The sequence below is a fragment of the Capra hircus genome, chromosome 15 (genome assembly GCF_001704415.2).
Source record: "Capra hircus breed San Clemente chromosome 15, ASM170441v1, whole genome shotgun sequence".
Lineage (NCBI taxonomy): Eukaryota > Metazoa > Chordata > Mammalia > Artiodactyla > Bovidae > Capra > Capra hircus.
In genome coordinates, this window is record NC_030822.1 from 27,462,805 (window position 1) to 27,484,694 (window position 21,890).

The 21,890-nt window shown below is 38.7% G+C and overlaps 1 protein-coding gene across 2 annotated transcripts in view; it reads right to left on the bottom strand.

The window, feature by feature from the left end:
* UVRAG (UV radiation resistance associated) overlaps positions 1–21,890 on the bottom strand; it is a 320,457-nt gene that overhangs the window by 83,739 nt on the left and 214,828 nt on the right. The gene's annotated exons all lie outside the window — the stretch shown is intronic.

Below are 21,890 nucleotides of genomic sequence, written 5' to 3' on the forward strand. Positions count from 1 at the left end.
CTTAGAGAAATAAATAAATTACTAGATAAGTTTTAATTTCAATTGTGGTTTAACTGTCTGAGAAAAAGATACATTCCATAATGCTTGAAGGATATATTGTTTTCTAGGGAAAATAAAAGAAAGGAAACAGAATTTAAAGCCTTATATTAAATTCTCAAGTTGCTGATATCATAGTGTCCAAAAGGTAAATTTGCTGCACTATAAAATTATACGCACTGGGGAACAAGCCAGGTCATGAAGTGTCTTTATGTTCTACAGTGGAACACCAAATGCTTCATACACCCATCAAGAAGATGTAGCTTTGTATTTAATTGAAGCTATAAAAAAATAAAGTAGGACATATGGTTTGGCCCTAAATTGAGATGCATTCAAAATTATAGCAAAGCAAAGTCAGGATAAGTAAAGTGTAACACTCCAGGCTTTTACAGGGTATTTGGGAATCATTCAAATTTGTATGGAATAGTTTGTAAAGAAACTACCTAATTGAAAGGATATACCAGCATAGGGGTATTTTGAAGAAATATACTAGACTCCTCAAGCTCCATACTGTATAGCTGTTATTCTATAAATCACTACATGTAGACCATCTGCACAGCTCTCCAAACCCACAATGTATCTCCACTTTCAAGTTATAAATGCAAAACTGTTTCAAATGTTGGAAAATAAATTGAATTAAGCATACACTGAAAACCAAGCCTCTAAATCCTGAAAAATGGATGTTACAACACTGACTTTATTACTTCATTGGGATTTCTTTATAGAAAGAAAGAGCCCCAAGTTGTGCATGTACCATTAAAACAAATCTAAAGAGTGAGTAGAGCCAAAGATTCAAATAGGGAAATTTTAAGACAGATCAAATATTAGGACAGAGTTCACATCTTACATTGCTTTCAAATTCTTAAAAGGTCATGTCATGTTGAACTATCACATAGTACATGGATTTATAGACCTACTAACAAGCAATCTAGGAAAATGAAATCCATCTAAAAGGGTAAAACCTATTACCATCAGGACATAAGATACAAATCAAAGGCATTTTAATTCAATATGCATAGAGAATCTCACTAGCAAACTGCAGGTTTAGACAGGAATGTGGTCATTTAAGTACAACAAGAAAAATGCTCTTAGCACAAATAGAACTCATTTAAGGGAATATTACATGAAATAACTAGAGGAGCAACTATATATTTTCTATTATTATACCTTTACAAAAAATGCAATTAAAATGCACAATATCAAATTCTTTTTCAATTTAAATTATATTGCCAAGTTGTATAAAAAATTCACTGATTCTACATGGTAAAAATCAATGAATCAGAAAGCAATAAGTAGATTATCTGTGAAGATGGCTAGCACTCTTTAGTACCGAGTAATTTCAGTGTGAATAAAGAATTATGACATGAGTACTATAAAGCTAGTTTGATTCCAGGCTGTATTAACAGAAACAGAGCAGATAACCAGGGCACGTGCTAGTGTCAACCACTTTCTACTGGCTCAGACTATATTGACAGATTTATGTTCGGTTCTGGGAGTTAAAATTTCTTTTTACAAGTATACAGATGAATAACTGGGAACCTTTCTAAAAGGTTATGTTTCTTACAGGTTTTGTAATAATCTCCTTTGTAATAATCTCATTTGACTATATAAAGCATGCAGTGAAGCAGGGTGGTCCAGTGATTTTGTTATTTTAAAAAAACTGTCCTGCCTCAGTCACCTACTTAGTGGAAGAGATATGACCTCAGCATTGGGTCTTCAGTTACATATTCAGTGTTCTTTCTCTGGGTTCTTTGGAGAAGAATACCCAGGATGATTGGAAGAACAGGAGACAGAGGAGTTTTGAGAGAAATGGTTGAAGGAACCAGAGGTGTTTAGCCTGGAGGACAGAAGTGTCATGGACAACAAATGAAGGACTTGCAGAGAGAATAGGGGCTGGTCTGTTCTCATGGCCTCAAGTAGGAAAATCTGAAGTTAATGGTTAAAAAGTTACAGGAAAATCGATGTCACCACAGAATTAGTTAAAACCTAAACTATCTTGAGTAGAGGCAGCAATTAGAGGCTGAGCAACAAATAATTATCATATGATGAGCTGCAGCGGCTCTGGCAGAAATGGCCAGGGAGCCTGGTCCCTGCTGACTCCACGCTCCCCTTGTTGCTGCTGGAAGTGGCTCAGAATCACCCAACATTGGTGGACCTCCAAAATGGGGAGATGTACAGTGGGCACCTGGTGAGCTGCCACAACTGGATGAACATCAGCTTGCAGTGAGGTGATGTGCACGTCCAGGAACAGGGATAAATTATGGTGGGTGCCTGAATGCTGTATTCACAGTAGCACCATCAAGTACCAGCACCTCCCTGACGAGATCTTCAACATGGTCAAGGGGGAGGTGGTGCCAAGGGCCGTGGCAGCAGTAGCTTCAGCAGCAGAAGGGCCCTGGCAAGGCGGGATCCCAGGCACTGGCAGAGATAAGCAGGAAAAGCAGAGTGGCAGGCAAACAGTGAGCCAACTCTCTGTTCCCCAGAGACTGGGCCGCCATCACTGAACTTCTGCTCCCACCCCTAGGCTGCTCTTCCCCTCTCCAGGTTATGAGTCTCTTCAGAACAAAAAGAGGCAGGTGTCGTGAGAGGACCCCCCCGCCGCCTGTCATCTGTGACCTTCCTCCTCTTTTGTTAGCTAGGAGTTCTACAGTTGGGCTTCCCTTGTGGCTCAGGTCCGCCTGCAATGCAGGAGACCTGAGTTCAGTCCCTGGGTTGGGAAGATCCCCTGGAGAAGGGAAGGGCTCCCCACTTCAGTATTCTGTCCTGAAGAATTACACGGACTGTATAATCCTTGGGGTCTCAAAGAGTCAGACATGACTGAGCGACTTTTATTAAGCACAGAAATGTTTTTCTGTGCTTCTGGTTTTGTGAAGTTATAGCCAAACTTGATTTCTGGAAGATTCTGTGTTTAATGCATCTTTAAGGCCTCATTCTTGTTTTAAGGTCAGGCATTTTCCAAACAGGTTTGTTTTGTATTTTGTGGTATATGCCTGCATGGTGAACAGCTGGGAGGTTTTTATTTTAAGCTGTTTGCATTGAGACTGACAGGCTGGAGAATTTCTTGAACACAAACCCCAAAACTGCCTTTTCAAAATGAACCCAGGCAAACCTTTGCCTCAGAGGCTGTTGTGGGGGATGATGTTGGGCCCTGTTCCTTTGCTTCCTCTCTCCTGTGTAATAAAAATAAAAACAAACACAGCTATAAAATATACTAACTATGATTCAGAGGCCTAGGGTGGCTGAATGGTGGCCGCCAAACATGTCCATATTTGGAAACCCACAACCTGTGAATGCAACATTATTTGGAAAAACGGTAGAAGTCTTGAGATTAGAGTATCTTTGATTATCCAGTTGGGCCCTAAATCCAGTAACTATGCTTCTAAGGGACGTACAGAGGAGGGACATAGAGAAGAGGAGACGGTCATGCGAAGATAGAGGCAGAGATCTGAGTTACACAGTTACAGGCCCAGGAATGCCTGGAGCCAGAAGCTGGAGAAGGCAAGGAAAGAGTCTCCCCTAGAGCTTTCTGTGCCCTGATTTCAGACTTCTGGCCTCCAGAACTATGAGAGAATAAATATCTGCTACTTTAAGTCACCAAGTCTGTGATAATTTGTTACAGCAGCCCTAGAAATTAACACAGACGGAATCAAACAATGGATGGCCCATTGCACTTGATGAGATATAATATCTCATTCATCTCCAAGATCCTGTAGTTCTGAATATGCCAAGTTAAATATATTGAATATAACTTCACATTTCCTTCCAGAACTGAGAATATATTTCAAGAGTATACTGCCATAGGGTCATCATGATAGGCATCAGCTAAGGCTGCAAAGAAGACCTTCCAAAGCAAATGAAATGTGAGAAAAACAGATTCCTATGTATGTGCTGAAAGTAGGAAAATTTTTAAAATTTATACATACACATAAATTTTATATATGATACATATTCAAATTACTTTATGTGTATATGTATATTAAGAATATGCTGCACTCAATTTGGAAAAAAATTATGAAATAAATTTATTTTGAATCTTTTTTTCTAAAAGATACAATTATATTAAGCCTTTTCCTCTCCTCCCCAAGCCAGACATTTCTGAAAAGGACTCCACATTGGTTACAGTGTCTCAGCTTCACCTTTGGAGTCCCACAACCGTGTCTGGCTCTCTGATGGTTGTGTGGAGGATGAAGATATGGCTATGGTTAACTCCAAACCTTTACTGTGCATATTAAGGTCACTTCTGCTCATTGTATGTATAGAAAATGTGACAACATGTCCTCAATATGTTCCAAGGCCAACAGTTTTCTTCAAACTCAACTTACTTTCTCCCATCTAGGTCAGTATCCCCCACAACTTTCTTCAGTTACTCAGGCATTTGATTTTTATTCCTTTCTGCATTTTATGTATGCAGTTCAACAGGTCCACAAGTCTTTTTTTCTTTTGGCGAAACAGTCTCCTCTCTCTGTTCTCATCACCACTCTGGAAAGTTCTTAGTGTTTGTGTGCACTACAGGATGTTTAGCACCATTCCTGTCCTCTACTCACTGGATAAGGTATTATTATTTTCCTTAAGTAACTTTTTATCATGTCAGTGAGTAGCCCTGCTTCCTAATTCGTTATTGTTGTAAATGTCAACTTCTCTGCCTCAGTTTCAAGGCCTCAGTGATCTGACTTGTTGCAGGATTTATCTGCAACCGTATCCTGTTCAAGTGTGTTCCTCATAGTCTCAGGAACACACCAAGCTCCTTTCTTTCTACCTTTGCTGGAAATGCTTGTCTCTCTCTTTCCTTCCACCTGGCAGAGTAAAAGAGACTATTATATTTGGTCATGACTAATAAAAGGAAAATGTTTTTCTGCTGAGTTTTATCACTAAAGTTTTATGCATAACTCATTGCAAGTTGGTGATAATACAGAAGAACTGTAAGTTGGGCCAGAGGCACACAAGATGGAAAATGGCTAGAGAATGTGAGGGAAAAGGAAGAGGAGACAAAGTGAGCAAGGTGATGGGTCCAGATCAAACCAGATCTCACAGGACAGATAAGGACTTTGGCTTTTACTCTGAATGAGAGGGGAAGCTCTGAAGGTTCTGAAAAGATGAGTTTCTCTCAGAGAAGTAAGTTCATTTGTACCCTTTTTTTTTTAGATTCGACATATAAGAAATATCATATGATATTTGCCTTTCTGTGTCTGACTTACTTCACTCAGTATGACAATCTCTAGATCCATCCATGTTGCTACAAATGGCATTATTTTCTTTTTATGGTTGAGTAACACTCCGTTTTATATATGCACCACATTGTCTTTATCCATTCCTCTGCTGATGGACATTCAGGTTGCTTCCATGTCCTGGCTACTGTAAACAGTGCTGCAATAAACACTGGGATACATGTGTCTTTTGGAATTATGATTTTCTCTAGGTATATGCCCAGGATGGACTGCTGGGTCCTGTGCTGATGGTTTTGGTTAGGGTTCCAGTAGTCAAGAGGAACATATATGAAGAGACTTGAGCTACAATTTGTAGGCAGAATGCAAGAACTTTGTGACTGATGGCTGTGACAGTGGTGAAGAGAGAGGGGTCAAAGATGACACTTCGGTTTCTCAGTAGAGTGACTTAGGCAGACAGTGGTGTCTATGAACTGAGACAGGGAAGGCTGAAGAGAAGCAGGTAATACATACTATTCATGTGTACAACATACATAATAAATTTTACATAAAATGTTATTATACATAAAATGAAGAGAGAAATTTGGGGTAAAAATCTCAATTCTTCTTTCAGTTGTGTTCACCTCTTTGCAACCACATGGACTGTAGCCCACCAGGCTTCTCTGTCCATGGGATTCTCCAGGCAAGAATACTGGAGTGGGTTGCCATGCCCTCCTCCACTAAAAAAAAAAAACCAATTAAAGAATTACAGAAAAACTTAAATGGAAACTAAAGTCACAGGTATGACTGAGATGGCCTAAAGAAATCATGGAGAACAGGATTGTTTCAGAGGCTTAAGAATATCAACAAGAGATGAAAAATAAAAAGGGGTCTAAGAAAGACTGCTCAGAAGGATTTTTCCAGAAAAGCAGAGAAAAAGTATTAATTTAAGAAGGAAGATATCAGTTCAGTTCAGTCGCTCAGTTGTGTCCAACTCTTTGTGACCCCATGAACTGCAGCACGCCAGGCCTCCCTGTCCATCACCAACTCCATCAGTAGTCAAATGCTGCTGACGGTTCAAGCCAAATAGACATGAAAACACGTCTACTGGATGTAATTGCATGAATTCACTGGTAGGTAGCTTTGGTAATATGGTAAACACAAGTTTAAATGAAGCAGTGGGAGATGAAGGAAGACTGGTGTATGCTCAGGGGTGATGAGGTGAGGAAATGGAGGTGATGTGAAGTTTGGCACAAAGAGAGGAGAGCTCAGTAACTTAGAAGGACATGGTCAAGCATAGCAGGATGTCCTGAGAAGGTGAGAGGGGACGGGCTCTGCATCCTACAGGTGGGGAGGGCCCAGGAGGAGGATTTGCCTAGGATAGCAGGTGGGCCAACTCTTCCCCTGTAATAGGAAGGATGAAAGAAAGTGATCACCAGAGAAACGGTTAACTCATTCAACAGTTTTCCACTGCACTCACACTGTGTGCCAGGTGTGGTGGTGACAGCGGAGCTTCAAGCACAGTGGGGCACACAGACACTGCTCACATAATCCCACTATCAAATACATGATTTATAAATTAAATACTCTGAAGGAAAGGAACACTATTCTGGGAAAGAGGTGGACAAAGCCTGAGAGAGTCAGGGAAGACTTCTGAGAGAAAGTGATGTTTTAGCTGAGACCTCAAAGATGAGTAGGAGCTAAGGGAAATACCGTTCCAACTAGAGGAAGCAGCATATACAGAGAAGCCACGGCAGGGGGAAGCGCGCTGCCACCTGGGACTGAAAGAAGGCCAGTGCAGTTAGTCTGAGGGCAGTTCTGGCAAGAGAGGAAGTTAAAGCTGGATAGGAAGGTGGATTATGCAAAGGTCTCAAGACCATGTCAGGTCACAGTCTGACTTTTTTTTCCCCCTAAGAAAAATAAGAAACCATGGAAGGATTTCAAACAAAGGTGTAACCTGCTCACATTTTCATTTGATGTGTTCCTTCTTTAATCAACTCTTTCTCCTTGAACTTTACTGACAACGACAGATTAACATTTTGAAAAAAATATGCTGACTGCAAGTGGCAGATGGTTTGGAGAAGGTGAGAGACTCTCCTGTGGCAGTGACCTTGGTGAGAGATCATGGGTGATTGGACTAATGTGGCAATGTTAGAAATGGAAAAAAGGAGACTAATTTGGAAGATGCTTAAGAGATAAATCATAAAAATTTGGTTATGGTTTGGATGTGAAAGGTGATAAAGAGGGAGAGATCATAAATAAATAACAATGTTTTGTTTTGGATGAAAGTTTGCTCAAATGGAAGAACAAGTTGAACAAAGAAATGTAATAGAACTGCTGAGCACTAATGAGAGCCCAGAAGTGGTCATTAATCAGGAGTTTATAATGAAACTATTGTGTAACTCTCTACGCATCTGCTTGCATCCAGCAGGTACAGAGAAAATGGACAGCAAGGCTATAAGAATGATAAGAAGTCACAGTGGGGCAAGACAAGGGTGTTACTAAAATAATGGGCCATGTAATGTAAACTGGTTATGAGAAACACTGGGCTGGATGAAGCACAAGCTGGAATCAAGATTACCGGGAGAAAGATCAATAACCTCAGATATGTAGATGATACTACCCTTACGGCAGAAAGTGAAGAAGAACTAAAGAGCCTCGTGATGAAAGTGAAAGAGCAGAGTGAAAAAGTTGGCTTAAAGCTCAACATTCAGAAAACTAAGATCATGGCATCTGGTCCCATCACTTTATGGCAAATGATGGGGAAACAGTGGAAACAGTGACAGACTTTATCTTTTTGGGCTCCAAAATCACTGCAGATGGTGCCTGCAGCCATGAAATTAAAAGACACTTACTCCTTGGAAGAAAAGTTATGACCAACCTAGATAGCATATTCAAAAGCAGAGACATTACTTTGCCAACAAGGGTCCGTCTAGTCAAGGCTATGGTTTTTCCAGTGGTCATGTACGGATGTGAGAGTTGGACTATAAAAAAAAACTGAGCACCAAAAAATTGATGCTTTTGAACTGTGGTGTTGGAGAAGACTCTTGAGAGTCCCTTGGACTGCAAGGAGATCCAACCAGTCCATCCGAAAGGACATCAGTCCTGATTATTCACTGGAAGGACTGATGTTGAAGATGAAACTCCAATAATTTAGCCACCTGATGTGACAAGCTGACTCATCTGAAAAGACCCTGATGCGGGGAAAGACTGACGGCATGTGGAAAAGGGGACGACAGAAGACAAGATGGTTGGATGGCATCACCGACTCAATGGACGTGAGTTTGGGTAAACTCCGGGAGTTGGCGATGGACATGGAGGCCTGGGGTGCTACAGTCCATGGGGGTTGCAAAGAGGCAGACGCGACTGAGTGAACTGAACTGAATGTAACTGGATAAAGAGGACATGTCTGAAGGTCACCAAGAAGAACAATGACCAGGAGGCGAACATACAGGCTGAACAAGCCAAGATAGTCATCAGAGAGCAAGAGGCTAGAATCAGATTCTGAATATGGACTAACAGAAATGATGACCTGATTCAGAGTTTAACCATGGCAGTAAGTAAAAATGATGGGACACAAGAGGTCACTGGTGCCAAAGATCAAGCAAATGAAAGGCCAAGGTGTTGAATGAATCATCTATTTGTGTGTTACTGTCATCCATCATAACAAGCTTTTCAATAGAAAGAAAAACTGTTTCTCTTTCCTATGTTATCTGTGTACTTTGTTTCTCTGTTACCAAAACACATGATGAGTAATGGGGTTATAACAGAGACTGGTAGAGGAAAAGAGCATGTCTCAAAGGAATAGGTTTTTGTATGTTTGCTTTGCCAACAGGGTAAAGAGGTTAGAATCTAGGAAAAGCAATGAGGAACATGAAAACCCCAATCTCATCTCCTGAATCTGAATATACCTACTAGCATATAAGAAAATTAACAGCTACCAGTGGGTACCCATGGGTTCTTCAGAACATCAGATTCAGCTAGGGCAAGAGATAGGCCGAATTCCCTGGAAGAGAGCCTGAAGACACAGGAGACTTTGTTGATTTTACAGATGCCCTTTAGAGGAAGCAGCTGGGAGACTAGATGGCTGGGTCAGGGTCAACAAAGTAGAGGGCATTTTGAAGGCAATGGAGACGATTACAAAAGGTTCACAGGTATTTTGATGGAAGGTTGAGGTATTCCCATTTGGTAGCTTCTATTTTCTTTATAAAGTCAGAAATGAGATGCTTTACCAAAATGAAAGGGAAAACTGCAGATGGGTAAACACAAGAAGAGGTTTGAGATGAGACAATCAGATAGAAGGAGAACCAGATATCTAGGATGTATCAGTCCAACTGAAATAGACGACTCTGAATTTACAGTGCTCCAATCTTTCCAACTATTCCATTCTTTTTTCCTGTAGGTAAGTGGGTTAAGGATGATGGAGAAAGAATATTTAGGATACTGAAAAGAGACAAACTATAAGCCCAAAGCTGATAGGTTAATGATAGTGGCCTAACAAGGGCAGGATGATGGAGGCAGTCTATAAAAAGGTGCACAAATCTCAATAGGCTTTTAAAATGATAATAGATTAAAAACAACAAATTTAATGCCAGTCATAAAATAATTCTCCAGGAAGGGGGGGGGAATCTTTTGTTGGCCTGAGTTCTAAATAATTGCTGAAGTGACTGTTTGATTTCAATATAAATGCAATTTTCAAATTAGGATGTTTTTATTATACATAAGCATAATTAACTAAATTAAACTTTATAGCAACATGAAAGTTAATCTGAAGAACTCCTTCCAAGCTTTCTCTGGACACAGTCTGTGTCTCCAGACTGTCTGGTATTGCATATTCCCATGCTTAAACAGTAGCTTCAAAATAAACAATGATATAGCACTGTGCAATTTTTCTTAGTTCTGAACTTTTTTTTTCCTGGTATAGTTAGTTATATAATGTTCCATTCAGTTCAGTCGCTCAGTCGTGTCCGACTCTAAGGTTATCCAGATACAAACACATTTACAATCAGCCTTGAACAAGGTACAGTAAAACACAAACCTTTAAAATTGCTCTCTAAAGATGGGTACACAGAAATCGTGTTCAAAAGAAAAAGTACACATATATATGTACATTTTTTTCAATAAAAGAAAATTTTCTGCTTTTCTTTTTGGGCTATTAAGTGTGTCATTTCATGATTGTTACTGAAAATAATTTTATCATATAGAGAAAAAGGTATTGAAAATGATCTATTCTGGGACTTCCCTGATGGTCCAGTGGTTAAGACTTCGCCTTCCAATACAAGTAGTGCAGGTTCAGTCCCTGGTCAGGGAGCTTAGATTCCACGTGCCTCCAGCCAAAAAACCAAAAACAAAACAGAAGCAATATTGCAACAAATTCAATAAAGATCTAAAAAATGGTCCACATTAAAAAAAAAAAAAAGATCCACTCTAAATGTCAAAACATGAGGTATATGCAACTGAGAAGTGGTTTTGACATTACCTTCTCTACACTCAGAGACATGGGAGGCAGAAGAAACAGTCTCCTCTTGAAAAGACTCCAGGGTGACACTTTCAGAGGAGAGACAGTGATTTAACTTACATCAAGCAGTTGTATACTACAGTTATATAGTAAAGAGGTTGAAAACTTGTATATACTGTAATCACTGAAGACTGATATCAGAAAATACAGCAAAGATCTCAGAGGGAAGTGAGAAGAGGGATAATAGAGTGGACAGAGGGTAACAAATAAGTCCTCATAAAAGAGTAGGAAGAAGAGCGATCTTCCCCTCTCCTCCTTTGGGGAAAGACAAGAAAAATAGAATATATAATAGGAAATCACATATAAATGTGAAAATTAAATAAAATTTGATATAATAGGTAGTAAAATGCCATCGCAAGTTTTTAAAGGAGAAATCATGTAATGAAAAGATTTACATCAGATTATCCTTTGCCAATATTAAATATAGTTCTTTAGACAGAGCTGTACTAAAAAAGAGAAGAGAATTTCAGGGAAATAGAATTCCAAACAATTTCAGTAATAAGGTTAAAAATAATCCTCATTTTTTAAAACTTGGTAAGTTGCAAGGTTGTGGAAATTGTTAAAGAATTCAATATCAATTTCCTTGTAGAAACTTGCCAGTTTTTCCACACCCTTTTAGTAACTGTTGAAAAATAGTCTATAAGCAAATTTCAATGAACAGAGCAAAATTAAAAGATGGAAAGCATGTCTATTTTAATAGCTATTTTTATAAAATAAAAATTCTGCCAAGTAAATCAAAATCACATTCCACAACATTAACAGCCATCCTGCATTTGCCCAGGTTTAACAGCACCTGTTTCCCACAAAATTTGTAAAGGCTTTTTTTTTTTTAATCCTACAATTAAGCATGCAAGGTGCATAAACCTACCATACTTGGAAATGCCAAGATGTTTCCATATGGAAAATGAATTTGGAAGAAAAACCACTCTCCATTTTAAATTTCTAAAGACGACTTCACAATGTGTGCATATAATATAGGTTTGTTTAAATATATCAGTGCAACTAATGGTATATGCTCTGTAAGCCACTTAGGTGCTCAACTTTACATCGAAATTATTTATTTAATTATAACACCTATTTCTGGGAGGTGAAGAAAAGTAGAAGGGGGATTTAGGTGTACGAAGTTAAGGCTTTAAAGTCAGAAAGGTATAGGCTCAGCCCCCAGCTTTGTGACTTACTTGTGTGAACTTGTGCATACTACTCCACCTGTTTTTAAATCTCTAAAATGGGTTTAAAATACCAATCTTTCAAGACTGCTATGAGAATTAAACTAAACAAAAAAATCTAAGATCCGGCATGGTTACCAGGATTCAGCAGGCATTCAATTATTATTACTAGGCTTTGCCTCCTCAGTATCTGTCTTTAAGTGCACAAGATACTATATTTTATTCATTTCTGAATATTTGTTATTCAATTTGTTCTCTTCTAAAATCACAAAGCATTCTCATTCCCCCAGTACTTTCAATCATACATTTTAGTTGTTTACAACAAATTTGTCTTATTTCCTCTATTAAAAGGTAAGCTCCTTGAGTACATGGATGTTAAGTTCAGAGTCTTACCTACAGAAGGTACTCAACAAATATCTGCAAATAAATGAATAAATCAAAGAATAAATTCAAGCATTAAGTACTGACCAACAAATATCTGTGACATATAGTCCAGTAAATTTTCCAAAAGGTAAGATTTTAAAATTCAGAAATATTTTTGTCATTCACTGTTTCTTTCTTAACTTTAATATATCTAGACATCCAACTCTTATTTTTAGAAAGTGCTCTGAGTTTTGTTCAAAAGAAAAATTCCTTGGTGGGGAGGAAATTTCAAGTTACAGAATGAGGTTTGCTGTGCATTAACAGGAGGCAACGAAATCAGCACGAGTGAAAGAGCCAATGAGCACTGCCAAAACAACAGCGATGCTGATGCTGGATTTTATTAACTGAATATCTGTTATGCAGTAGGTACTGCACTTAGCATACATTACCCATACAACACCAGCACTTTTGTCCTATAGGCACTGTTACTGAGGTGCTCAAGGTCATACGGTCTTTCCTAACACCCAACTACAACCACGGATCTTACTTTCCTCGACCTCACTTCTCTGCCCCAAGCTGGGATTAGTTATTTCTCTCTCATGTAGAGCCCTGTACACTCACCAACACAGCACCTTCAACTCTGCATCGTGACTGCGGGTTTATTTCTCTTTATCTTCCACTAGAAAGAAAACTGTGAGCCTAAGTCACCTTAATGCTGCATCCTAGCTCTTAGAACATAATGTCTGGAACACTTTTACTTGTTTAGTGGAGACAGGAGTGAATGAACGGATGAAATGGTGGAGGCAGAATTACAACTGGTACCCATCTGACTCCCTATCTTATAATTTTTTTTCTTTTCTGAAATTTTTGGCCATGCTGTGTGACACGTGGGATCTTAGTTCCCTGAACAAGGACTGAACCTGCACCCGCTCCACTGGAAGCATGGCGTCTTCACCCCTGGACTGCCAGGGACATCCTGACTCCTAATCTTAGACTTTAATTCTATACCATGGTCCCCACCAACACCCCCGCCTAATAAAAATCCCATTTTGTAAATTTGTATTATTTTGTAAACTTCACTTATTCAAGATTTTTATAAAAATTTGTGGGATTTCTTCAACTCACAAATCAGATGTTAATGAAGTAAATTATTACCAAATATACCAACTGATTTGATAAGCTGGCACCGTGAAAACAAGGAAATCTAGTTATTCCATATGAGAACATTCTGGGTTTAGTAAGTCAAAAAGGCAGATATGTTGACACCAATAACCATAGATCTTATTACAGTCCAAAACACAACTTCTAAAATTCTAGTAACAATATTACGTACATTTATTATTTTGGAGACTTATATAAAGCAAAGTAGACAAAAGGCTTGAAAATAAATCCATGAATTTTTGAAATATCCACCTGATTTCACTAAACTCATTTTTCAATAACTGTGTGCATAAATCTGTTAACTATGTAAGTTTAAAGGTTAATTTAAGATGACTTATTAGAAAGCCTAAAAACTTCTTGCCTGCTTTCTAGATGTCAAAGCTCAAAATTACATACATAAGTTAGCTAGTCAGTTTTCTAGAATGAATATGCTCTCTACAAATTCCATATACTCAGTATGTTTGAGAAAGACATATCTCTTTTTTTTTTCAATTATAAAATTGCAAAAAGAATCACCTCATCATCTTACCCAATTTCAACACACAAAAGGACAATTTAGAGGCCCCTAAAGTCATTCTGTTTAAGTATGGATTTCACAGGAGGAAACCTGAAGGATCAATGATCTGGGAGCAACCAATGCTAACATCTAGGTTGTCATAATCAATCTGCTTTAATTATCAACAAGGTTTTCCCATTTCTGACCAGTCATTTGGAGCTGACCTCTGACAAGTACTTACAAGTCATCGAAATCTCATTTTATTTTATAGCCTCATATTTGTTATTGGGCTAATCTTTACCTGTTCTACATCACACAACAGCTTAAATATTTGAATGGCCCAGCAATAAATTTCCATGGTCCCCCTGGGTCAGTCAGATGTTAGCTGTTAAGTAAAGCTAAAAGGATCTATGCTTCATAAATTTCCTTCAGGGTCCACATTTGCTCTTACAGGCTAGGCTTTCAAGCCCAAACATCTTTATAGCTTTGTGCAGTGATTTATTAACTCCTCCTTGTTTTTATCCAAAAAGATCAATCACATATGTATCAATAAGCTGGTGTGCTGGTGACTGCTTTTTATTGTACATATAACCACCTGCCTTTAATACAAACTCTAGTCTAAAGCTTTTGTAAGCTCTTGCTGGATTTTAACAACCTTCACCTGTTTCTAATTTGGTACAAAACATATGGTTTAGCTCTGCTATTTCGTTCCAGGCCAGCCTTTCCTCTTATGGACCCAACAATATAAAAGAAAACAAATCCAGGGCACAGAAACTGAAAGTTGGAGGATGTTATACACACACACACACCCACACCCACACACACACCCTGCACTTACTTGCCCCATTACTTCTGAATAGCACTTTTGACAAATAACAGGAATGAATTATTTTACAGTTATGAAATTATTACATTTCTTTTGCAAATAATTAGATGTGTCCCACATTACTCTTGAGGTTTCTAAGAATTATGCTCAAACTGCGAAAATGGCTGTCTAGCCGGCAACAGCCCTATCTAGCCGCTTGTGTGGTTAGGGAAGAGAGTATCCTATCTTTTTAGGAATCTACACCTGGCTAAGTGAAACCAAATTTCCCTTTTTCTCTCCTTATCCCTCTCTAAATGAGACCAAAAGTTTAAGAGGCAGGATGCCGGCAGCTCTCTCAGAGAACCACCACCTAACCCAGCATGGTAAAGTCAATACTAAAATTCAGCGTGTCTGGGTGATAGGGTATGGAGGAGTAAATCCTCAGGAAAAAATGACTAACAGAAATGACTAGGAAAGGCAGAGAAGTCAACACGGCCTCGCTCGGCTCTACCAGGCTTTTCTATACAGTTACATTTGCAGTCATGGTGGGATCTGACAACACTGGCCACCAGTGGCATTTAATCTCCCATTCATATTCCTCTCACCCTTTGAGGCCCACTGCAAATACTCAATCCACTGAAGCCTCCCCCAGGTCCCATCAGAATGGATGGTGCTTTAAGATATATCAGTATTTATCCTTCATTTGGAAGCATGTACTCAACGTATAGCTTTGCTTTACAATCATGTATTTACATGTCTCACTCTTGTACAATATATTACATAACAGGCACTGAATAAATGCTTGTTGAATTGCATTAAATTGGTTGACAAATAAAACAGGTTTTGTATAAATAAAGCATACTTAAAATTTTATATTTATTTATTAAAATAATACATGTACAGGGTTTAAAATGTCAATTGCTCTACAAACCTGATGGCAAACATATTAGTTTATATGTTTATTAGGTAATACCCTACCTCTACCTCAACTCCTAAACCCAATGTCTTAAGCTGCCTTTAAAAACTTTACCCTACACACATATATAAATATAATTAATATCCTGTATTCCTGTTCCATGATTCTCTGGCTTTAGAAACAATCTATTGACAACCTACTGAGGAAGACGAGAATTTCTCTCTTTTACACATTGCTTCCCCATCTCTTACCAAAACACCCACACTTTTTAACATTCTCTCAACAGGGTCAACACCAGATTTTTTTGGAATTCCCTGGTGTTCTGGCGGTTAAGACTCGGTGCTTTCACTGCCAGGGCCCAGGTTCAGTCCGTTAGCTGGGAAACTAAGACCCCACAAGCCACGTGTGACCAAAAAAACAAAAACACATCACATTTTGGGGTGAAATTAATATGCAATGTTACAATATTATAACTATGTAACTATTACTTTGATTTGAGTCATACAATAAATAATACTTATATTTTCTTTCTTTTCAAATTGGTTCTTCCTGGAGTTCAACAACCATCTAGTTTCTTCATTGATTGATGTAGTGTGTGTTTGTCACTCAGTTGTGTCTGACTCTTTGCGATCCCATGGACTGTAGCCCACCAGGCTCCTCTGTCCATGGAATTTCTCAGGCAAGAATACTGGAGTAGGTTACCATTCCCTTCTCTAGCTCTCCCCAACCCAGGAATAGAAACCAGGTCTCCTGCATTGCAAGCAGATTCTTTACCGTCTGAGCCACTAGGGAAGCTTCATTGATGTACCTCTAACTAATTCATACCCTGACTCCCTGAAAGCAATGAAAATTTCCTCGAAATGTAATTGACTAAATCAGACAATTTATCCACTTCACTCTTTGCCTGCCTGCTCGGTAGGCCAGTTGAAGAGCTGGCCTTCTACAGTTTCCCTTCACCATCATTCTGAGAGCCCTTTGCTTCTCTGCGGTTCTGGATCCCTTCTTTTCCTTGAATGATGTTTACCTTTCACTTGGTTTGTTCCCTTGTATTAGTAGAGCACATCTTTCAGGAGTTCCCTACGAAAGGTGTGTAGGTCGATGTTTTTTAGGATCTCTATGTCTGAAATGACTTTTCTACCCTCTTATCTGATTGACACTTTAACAGATACAGGCATACCTTGTTTTTATTATGCTTTGCTTTATCATGCTTCACAGATACTGCATTTTTTACAAATTGAAGGTTGTGGCAAGCACCACTTCTTTTGCACAGCATTTGCTCACTTTCACATCTCTGTGCCACATTTTGGTAATTTTTGCAGTATTTCAAATGTTTTCATTATTTTATTCATTATGGTGATCTGTGATCAGTGATCTTTGATGTTACTATTGCAAAAAGATTACCACTTGCTGAAGGCTCAGATGATGGATAACAATTTTTAAGGTATGTACATTGTCTTTTTAGACATAATGCTACTGTACATGATAGACTACAGTATAGTGTAGACCTAACCAAAATCCCTGCAGATGGTGACTGCAGCCATGAAATTAAAAGACACTTACTCCTTGAAAGAAAAGTTATGACCAACCTAGATAGCATATTGAAAAGCAGAGACATTACTTTGCTAACAAAGGTCCGTCTAGTCAAGGCTATGATTTTTCCAGTGGTCATGTATGGATGTGAGAGTTGGACTGTGAAGAAAGCTGAGCGCAGAAGAATTTGAACTGTGGTGTTGGAGAAGACTCTTGAGAGTCCCTTGGACTACAAGGAGATCCAACCAGTCCATTCTGAAGGAGATCAGCCCTGGGATTTCTCTGGAAGGAATGATGCTAAAGCTGAAACTCCAGTACTTTGGCCACCTCATGCGAAGAGCTGACTCATTGGAAAAGACTCTGATGCTGGGAGGGATTGAGGGCAGGAGGAGAAGGGGACAACAGAGGATGAGACGGCTGGATGGCATCACTGACTCAATGGACGTGAGTCTGAGTGAACTCCAGGAGCTGGTGATGGACAGGGAGGCCTGGCGTGCTGCAATTCATGGGGTTCCAAAGAGTCGGACAAGACTGAGTGACTGAACTGAACTGAACTTTTATATGCACTAGGAAATCAAAAAATTAGCTTTACGGTGGCAGCCCAGAATCAAGCCCACAGTCTTGCTGAGGTATGTCATATGTAAGCTGAACTTATAGAAATAATTTTCCCACGGTATTTTGAGGGCACTGTTCCCTCACTTTCTTTCAGTGTTGCCTTTGAGCAGTCAGATATTACTATTCCCATTCTACCATATGTATCTGTTCCCCTCTGCAAGCCTTCAGAATCGTTACCGTACCTCTACCATTTCAAACTATTAGTATCATGCTGCTGGGTACACTCTGGGCTCCTACAGTCTGAAATAAAATCTTTCAATGACTGGAATTTTTCTTGAATTACTTCTTGGGATAATCTCCGACCCTCCTGTTTTCTCCTCCTTTCCTGTACTCACTGCTACATCAATGTTGAATCGAATTTTTAATCTTTTTTTTTTTTTTGGTTGTTGTTGAGATTTCCTCAAGTTCACCTTCCAACTTTCTGTCCTGATTTTTTTATTCCATCATTTTCCTTCTGAAGCTCTGTCTGTCTTCTAATGAATGTTCATTTCCGTAACATCTTGTTTTTGTTCTTGGATTAAGCGCTTTTCCTTGTCTCATAGAGCATGTTAATAGTCTTTAAATTTTTTTTCCTTTTATAAGAAGTCAAGTTTATTGAGGTATAATTGATATGTAACATTATATTAGTCCAGTTGTACAGTTGGGTACTTATATATTTTTCAGTTTTTTGTTGATCCCTGTTCTTTCTTCCTTCCACATTTCTTTGAATATTTTAGCTTCTGTATTTCATGTAAGAGTTCTCTCCAAATATCTGATGATCCTTGGTTGACCATTCATTTTAAGAGCGAGGCACTAAAAAAGTGACTGAAAATTTGCCACAGGATTGGCCAAGTGGCAAGTTTTATTACTCTGGGGTGGTCAGCTAAGGCTTAACAGTTTCAATGGAACACATACAACTGTAAGGAACTGTATTTACTCTTGTGAAGTGAAAGTTGCTCAGTCGTGTCCAACTCTTTGCGACCCCATGGACTGTATAGTCCGTGGAATTCTCCAGGCCAGAATACAGGAGTGGGTAGCCTTTCCCATCTCCAGGGGATCTTCCCAACACAGGGATCAAACCCAGGTCTCCCACACTGCAGGCAGATTCTTTACCAGCTGAGCCACAAGGGAAGCCCAAGAACACTGGAGTGGGTAGCCTATCCCTTCTCTAGTGAATCTTCCCAGTCTAGGAATAACCGGGGTCTCCTGCATTGCAGGCGGGTTCTTTACAAACTGAGCTATGTAGACATTCACTTAATTTCTCTTCTTAGTCTGGCAACTCTGCCTTTATTTATGGTGGCTGTCCCTAAACCCAGGGTTAGTCTAGTTCATTCAATCTCTTAAGAATAAACTTCATATTTTCTGCAGATGCAGGGAGAGGTAATCGCATGAGAATGACATTATCATGGTACATTTCTTTCTTTTTTTAAAACCTTTTTACGTTGTACTGGAATATAGCTGATTAACAATGTTGTGATAGTTTCACGTGAACAGTGAAGGGACTCAGCTGTTCATATACATGGATCCATTCTCCCCCAAACCTCCCTCTAATCCAGGCTAGGACACACTGACTCCTAATCCAGACTTGAGCTTTTTGGGGGTTTTGCAGCAAGAATCAGGGTTGCTTCCTAGCTTTACCCCTTGCATGCTCTTAAATTTTTCCAGTCGGCTAAGTAGGTCAGTTGCTACTCGCCCATCCATTCTCTGGTTTTCACAAATTTTTGTTGATATGTCGTTTCTCTTGAGGTTGCCTCTCATATTCTTTTCGTCATTACAGGTTTATGCCTTTAAAATTTTAATCCTTTTTTTTAGTGTCATTTAGGGAAGAAAAAATATGCACATCTGTTCAGTTAGAAGTTTAAAGTTCATTATTAACAACTAAAATAGCTTTTATCTGTCATACTTTTATGCTGTGCTTTACACATATAATCTAATTTTTAAAACAACCCTATGGCAGAGATGGGTGATCATTACCCAATACTCATTCTCTTTTAAGCAGAACCCTTAAAGGTTAGTAGTTCACTCAGAAGAAACATATTTCTCGGTCTCTTTTGGAGGCTGGACAGTGTAGAAGTCTTTAGATCTTCAGAGAAGGGAAGAGTGCCCTTTTCTTGCTGGTTGAATAATGACTGACACTCAAATAACCATTTTGTTTGATGAGAGCCATACCCTGGGGATGGCAGAGCATAGAGCTTGAAGGAGCCTGGATTTTCTGAAGCATTTATGGAACTTCATTCCAACCCTGGATTACTGATTCCTGGACTTTTATGTGTAATAATAAAATTTTACATGCTTAAGTCATTGTTAATTTGAGGCTTCTGTTATATACAGACAAACCCCAAACCAATATCATTTCCCCAAAACGAAGCTTGGAAAGTGATTTGTCCAAGATTAGGGTGAGAAGGAGGAGAGTTAACTCAGGTCTTATACCAAAGTCCATATTTTAACCACAGGCTTTCTTCAAACCTTTCTTCAAACTACTGTATCTTAGAACCAGATACACATATATGTCACAGTTTGAGAACTGAATTTGATTACTATCCCACGAAAAAATAATATAAATGTACAAGCCAGAGTTCTGCTCACTCTTACACAAGAGGTAAGAATAACTTCTTTTCTGAATTTTACTTAACTACATGATAGGGAAATATGCTTTTGAATATGCAAAATCAGTTATGTGTTTTTCACCAAATGTGGATATCATGTTAGAGATGACCTATCTAATTGAAAAGGTAGACTTTAGCACAGACAGAAGGGAAGTTATCACACAGAATAATGAAGATCCATACCAGTTATTAAGATGCTCTTCACAAATAAAAAACACAGTGATTTCAAACATAAGCCCCACATTAAATAGTACAGTAGCTTACAGAGAGAGTAAAAAGCCAGTAATGTATTTATTAACAAATCGGTTCTTAACTGATTTGCTGAGAAATATTTCCTAGATGCCCCTCAACTGATTATAATTATTTCCATGTCTTTGTTGATGATGCATATATAAATCATGTGGCACTCTTCTACTTTAAATTTTAAATTGGAGAATAATAAGCAAATTACTATACACTACCTGCTTTTTTTAATTTTTTGCCTTTTCCGTTAAAATAAATGAAGTATTTACAGATAAAGCCTCCTTTGTTCCCTGCTCCTTCTATCATTAGTTAGGACTCTTTCAACTTCAACTAACAGAAAATTTAAATTAACTGATTTAAATAAAAAGAATGGAGAGAGATTCAGTTCAGTTCAGTTCAGTTCAGTCGCTCAGTCGTATCGGACTCTTTGCGACCCCATGAATCACAGCACGCCAGGCCTCCCTGTCCATCACTAACTCCTGGAGTTCACCCAAACTCATGTCCATTGAGTCGGTGATGCCATCCAGCCCTCTCATCCTGTCGTCCCCTCTCCTCCTGCCCCCAATCCTTCCTAGCATCAGGGTCTTTAGTTTCAGCTAACTCAGGAACCTGATAACTTTATCCAAAACCCACGCTTTCCCATCCTTCCACTCTGCCACTATCTATGTATATTACTAGCACCCCAAGTCATATCTGGCTTAGTACTTAAAACCATTCCCAGAAACACCTCAGAAAACTTGCCATAACTGTGACAGAGTTTATGCATGGAACCAAGCACTGGGGATGGAGTGGAATTACTATGACTGCTAAAAAGCCAGTTCTAACTTACTCCCTGGGGCTGAGGCCCAACTTCATATAGCAAATGAAGAGAAAGAGTAACCAAATGGATCTCTGCTGATAAGCAGGAATCCAAGAATGGCTGTGGGCAGACAAGCAACTTCACCTGCCACGGCTTTTCTCACAAGCCACTAGCTTTATGAATTTGGTGAACATCTATATACATCACTTTTTATACTCTTAAAATACAAATGTTTAAATCAATAATGATAGACCATGTATATCATTCTGCAACTCACTTTTCCCCTCAATATTTTTTTATTATACGGGGAATAATAACAGCATTGATCTCATATTGCTGTTGTGACAATAAATATATAATTATATAGGTAAATAATTTTCAACAGTATCTGAAACACAGAAAGAGCAACTATAATTTTGAGTGATTACTATTGTTGTTATTAATCTTTGTATTCCTAGAATACAGAGTCTATTCATCTCTACTGTGGGTTTTTACTGTGTGCATTTGGCTAAACAG